The sequence below is a fragment of the Primulina tabacum genome, chromosome 14, assembly GCF_025594145.1.
Source record: "Primulina tabacum isolate GXHZ01 chromosome 14, ASM2559414v2, whole genome shotgun sequence".
Taxonomy (NCBI): domain Eukaryota; kingdom Viridiplantae; phylum Streptophyta; class Magnoliopsida; order Lamiales; family Gesneriaceae; genus Primulina; species Primulina tabacum.
In genome coordinates, this window is record NC_134563.1 from 35,312,168 (window position 1) to 35,317,399 (window position 5,232).

The following is a 5,232-nucleotide window of genomic DNA, read 5'->3' on the forward strand; positions in this document are numbered from 1 at the left end:
ATTATAAAATGTCAAATTTCTCAATTAACCAATTTCTTGTCGGAACAAAGCATTTTCACAATTCAAGTAAAACACTCGAATGTATTTGTACAATTTATTTTAAAAAGAAATGGCAAGTTCAATCATAAAATTTTTCAAAAGGAAAAAAAAAAAGACGAAGACAAAAAGACCAGAGAGGGTGGGGGTGGGGACTCTCATAACAAGAGGAGCTTGGAAATCTCACCAAAATATCTAATAATTTCCACCACTTTTTTTTCCTCTGTTTATAAACTGTACACTTTAATTTATTCAAATCCCCCTCTTCCGATGATTTGAATCATTTTCTTTGGGGGCAAGAACTTGCTCTGTTCACTATACCTTATCTTTGATGACAACACCAACAAAAATAGGGAAAAAAACCAATTCCCTTGCGAAAATTTTGATGCACAAAACAGACATACTTCCAATAACGGCTGATCCACAAAATTCAGCCAAATTTGAACCTCGATTCTTCTCCCTCCGATCCCGGAATCGATGGCGAAAAAACCTGATAAGTGGGTACTTTTTTCCAGGAGATTCAACCAAGAATCTTTAGATACCCATCTTGGTATTGTGTTGCCTCAAGTAGTGTCACCTATCTTTAATGAATATTCTCCCAATAAAATCTCGAAATCTCTTGGAATATAGTTTTGGGTCAACTGCTGAAATTGAAGTAGAGTTGACGTGTAAGGATTTGTACATGTGCTCGAGTTTCTTGCTGATATCGTAGTCTTGTAAAATGTCAATGATTCCAAAATAGAGGACCACTTCGTAGATTTCACCGCTCCGGGAAGGTCTCAAATCGTTGAATCCACCTGGTGTATACTGATCAAAATCACTCCTCCGAGCCACTCGTTCTGCCCGTGCTGGCATGTTGGCTCCAAGTCTGATCAATGGCTTCCTGATCAAGAACAAAATCAACCATAACCTCAGAATTCGGTCATGATAAACAGAATGCAGAAACAAGAAAATATGTAAATTTGCCCCCAGAAGATGCAGAATAGCCACCCCCAACCAATATCGGGTCATTTCCATCAATATTTGCTATAAATGGCGTAAAACAAAATCAAAAGGACTGGACTGAGAACTTGCTCTTATCACAAAAGGCAATAATAAGGTGCCCCCACAAACAACCAACTGTCTACTAATAAAATGCCTAAACAATATTCCCACCACAGCAACATGACCTTCCAATTATTCCAACTGCCATGCTAAAATAATTGGAAGAAAATTAAATGACTAGCAATATTGCTAATTAAAGCATTCATATCTACAGTTTTCTCGATTATATTAGAAGAAAATAATTTGGGAGGTCACACTAGAGAGAAATATCCCTGATAAAAAAATATCCAAGTCCTCGTGACAAATTTAAACACACAATTAAGACCTCAATATGTATTTAAATATGTTGAACTGCAGACCTGCCGGCTAAAACCCGATCCATGTCTTGAAGTTCTGCTTCAAGGAATCGACAGCCACGAATGAATTTCTCATTTTGATAAGAACCATTACCTGAGGAGAACGGAAACATATATAAGCAATCTTTAAATCCCAGAAATGGTGAATAATAACTACCAAAACATTAACTAGGTATAGCCAAAAAAATTATGAAAATATACCTGTTCTCAACAAAAAAGGTGACAAACCAATTTTTTCTGCAGTATTGTTGTCACGGAAATGAAGACCAACTAAAAGACTGTAATCCATGATCCCCTCAGCCTCCAAGAATTCACAATCACATTCGATTTGTCTGGAGCAATCGTTTATATTGTTAGAAAAATGCTAACATTGTGAGATAGAGAATAATATTGTGGTAACAAGAGATGCACCATACTCACTTGATAACTTCTTCATACCAGTTGGTCTGAAGCCTAAATACGAAGTTCAGGTCAAGATCTTTGAGAGTTGTAGTTTCATCTCTCTCACCCTCAGGGCTTCTCGGTTGAGCGTCCATGGGATGATCCTTTCAAGTCGAACCTTCTATGTATTCGATAGTCAGAACAGAACAAGTTTCCCATCACAATGAACCGAGTCTGATTCACCAATATTTGAGATAAGCTGTTTGGCAAAACACTAGTAAAAAAACAGAAAATCTTTTTCATAAAAGTAAACGTACCTTGACGCCGCCAACTGGTTTTACGCAATGGACACCAAAGAACCTTGTGACCAAGGAATTTTCATAGCGACATACATGCTGATAATAATTAGGAAGCATCTTAACAAGCACCTAAATAAAAAATAACCCAACATCAAATTTGCAGTGATGATTAACTAAGACATGGTGATAAAAAACAATTTTAATGCTGAAAAAATAACAAGCAGAGGGGATAGGAAACTAACCTTGACTTCTGATTTTTTCACTGTTTTGATCATAAACCTATCATCTTGTGTCAGGTAAAAGAAACTTCCACTTTTCCCTGGAGAAGAAAGCTCCCTTAGAGCATCATTCCCACAAATGGCTAACATGTAATCGGCCGGATCTACTTGGAATAATCCTCTTAAATGTCTGATAATTCAAAAAAAGAATTCACAATCTTAGGATGCGGAAACAGCAAAATGTTCCAGAATCACCATAATCAGATAGAACAACATTATTATGCAAATGAAATGAGAGCATAAAGAATATGCAAATGAGGGATACATTGAACATCTGATGGAAATAGCAAGAACTGCAATTTAAGCACGAATCCAACGACTAAATTTAAAGAGGAGCGAATACCTAAACACCACAGGACAATAATCTTTCCAACGGAACTCTACAGACTGATGGGGCGGAGTCACTTTGGATCCTTCGGAAGGGAACCTAGTCCAAAACTTCTCCTTAGGATCAAAATCACTCAGCTTAAGATCACGCACAGAAGAAGCATGCTTTCCCACAGAATATCTACCAAGATAATAATAACAACAACAACAATAATAAATAATCAAAAAGTCGAATAAGCTCAAGGAATTGCCTCAATATTGATAGACCAGCAGCCAAACAAAAAGACTTTCATTAATTATTAGCCTAATTCTTACCTTATGCCCACCTGAAGATTGAGCATCAAGTCATAATTCTTATGCCCTTTGGAAATTGTATGTCCGGGCTTCTTCACTTCCCCACCCCCAAAACATGGATTCTTGCGAAACTGTTTTATCAAATCTCGATCCAACGGAAACCCTTCCCTATACAACATCGATGCCTCCACGTCATCCATGATATCACACGTTATATCCCCAGCTTCGCCATCCGATTCCCAGATACAAATCCTCGGAAAAGCTCTCTCCGCCATAACACCACCGTCCACAGAAGACCTCTTCTTCCCACATCCACCCCCAATCACCACATTTACACTCTCATCCCCCACCACCAGCAAAGGAGTGGATAGCTTACTGCCAAAATACCCCTGTAAACCTTCTTCGCTCCTATTCCTGTTCTTGGAATTGTGAGCTGGGTAAAAAGTACCGTTCAAAATCTGGGCTCTGTTACTATTTTTACTATAATCAGCAGACCAGCATCCAATGTAACAACTTCCATCAGGCCAAGTGAAAACTCCATGCCCTTTTGGAATCCCATTTTCCCAATTTCCGTCATACCTATTCCCATTGTTCCATACTAAAACGCCTCTTCCATTAATCATCCCATTCTTCCATTCCCCAATATACTCATTCCCGTTCCTCCAAACATACCTCCCTTGGCCGTCTTGCAGATTCTTCTTCCACTGCCCTTCGTAATAATCCCCATTACTGTAATGCTTCACCCCGAAGCCATGCTTCCGATCCCCGGACCACGAGCCTTTATACATATCTCCGTCGGATCCGATAAAAGTGCCAGTACCCTCCATCCGACCCGACTTGAATTCACCTTCAAAGGTCGCTCCAGAAGGCCAGGAAAACTTCCCCTTCCCACTCGCTTTTCCCTTCTTCCACTCGCCTTCATACATACACCCATCTTTCCACAAGTACTTCCCGGATCCATGTGGCGTATTGTTCGAGAATGTTCCAATATACAGATCTCCATTTGGTAGATGTTTCTCGACGATATTAGCCGCGTTATTCTCTGAAATGGAGGTGGGTGTTACCCTACGGCAGGTGCCTTGTGACTTGCTTCGAGGAATAATGACAACTGATCTCGGCGTAAAAGTTGTGCTAGTATTATCAAGGAATTTCTCCGAGTCTGTATCTAAAGTCTCTCCATTCGTCTTCTTCTTGTCATTCTCTATAAGCTTTAAGCATAACAGTGAGTCTGGCATTCTTTTCTTCTCTTCTGGAAAGCAAAATAAGAAGGTTTCCTGCATGATATTAAGAAACTCTATGTTGGGTCGTTGCACTCAGCTTCGTGAACGAGAAATTTGACAAATAGCTAGGAAAGCCAGCTCCAGTAGCATTTTCCGGCCTATATCACACTTTTTCCTCAACTCCGGAAAGAATCCAAGAGATGAACAAGATTAGTGTCAGTAGTAAACTGAGAATCCAGTAAACAGTAGTGTAGAGGAGAGGTTTGGAGAGAGAGGCAGAAGAAATGAATAACAGGAATCTGAAAAGGCCGACGGACGGAAGAAAAAGATTGGTGAGAAATACAAATGTGTGAATAAATGACAGTGTGTGAATGCAGAGAGACACGACAGCGTTTGAAGGTTGTTTTTTTTTTTTTTTTTTTTTTTTTGGGGTAAAAAAGTAACTTGAATGAATATGAATATTGTTATTTTTGATAAGCAGAATCGAACTCGTTAGAAATCTTCAGAAACCAATCAAAACCTTAAAATAAAACCAAATTGCATGATTTAGATTGGTTTCTAAATAATCATGGCTTGAATTTATTTTAAAATCCATCCAATCTTATGGATTAGTTTAAAAATCAATTCAAACTCACTACATTAATAAAAAAAATCATGTAATAAATTTTGTTAATGCAGCGTGATTTTCTTGGATATATGTATTATTTTTGATTAATGGTACAATTAAATTAATAATTTATTTATTAATTTAATTTTAGTCCAAATAAGCATAATTATAACCTTAAATAATGGTTTGTACAAATGACTAGATTATTTTTTGTCAGTCAGTGTTTGGTATGATTTTAACTAAATTGACTCAATCCAGTGTAGGAAGGTAAGTGTTTGCTAAGTAGGATAAAATAATATCTTCTATCCTATTGTAGTATCTATAATTTTCTAATCACTTTCTTGTTTTCAACTTTGTCATTTGTCTTGCACCCAAAAATACCCAATGATA

At 37.7% G+C, this 5,232-nt stretch overlaps 1 pseudogene; it reads right to left on the reverse strand.

Moving 5' to 3' along the window:
* Window positions 1–219: 219 nt before the first annotated feature.
* Window positions 220–4,626, reverse strand: LOC142524371 (phosphatidylinositol 4-phosphate 5-kinase 1-like; annotated as a pseudogene).
* Window positions 4,627–5,232: the final 606 nt, after the last annotated feature.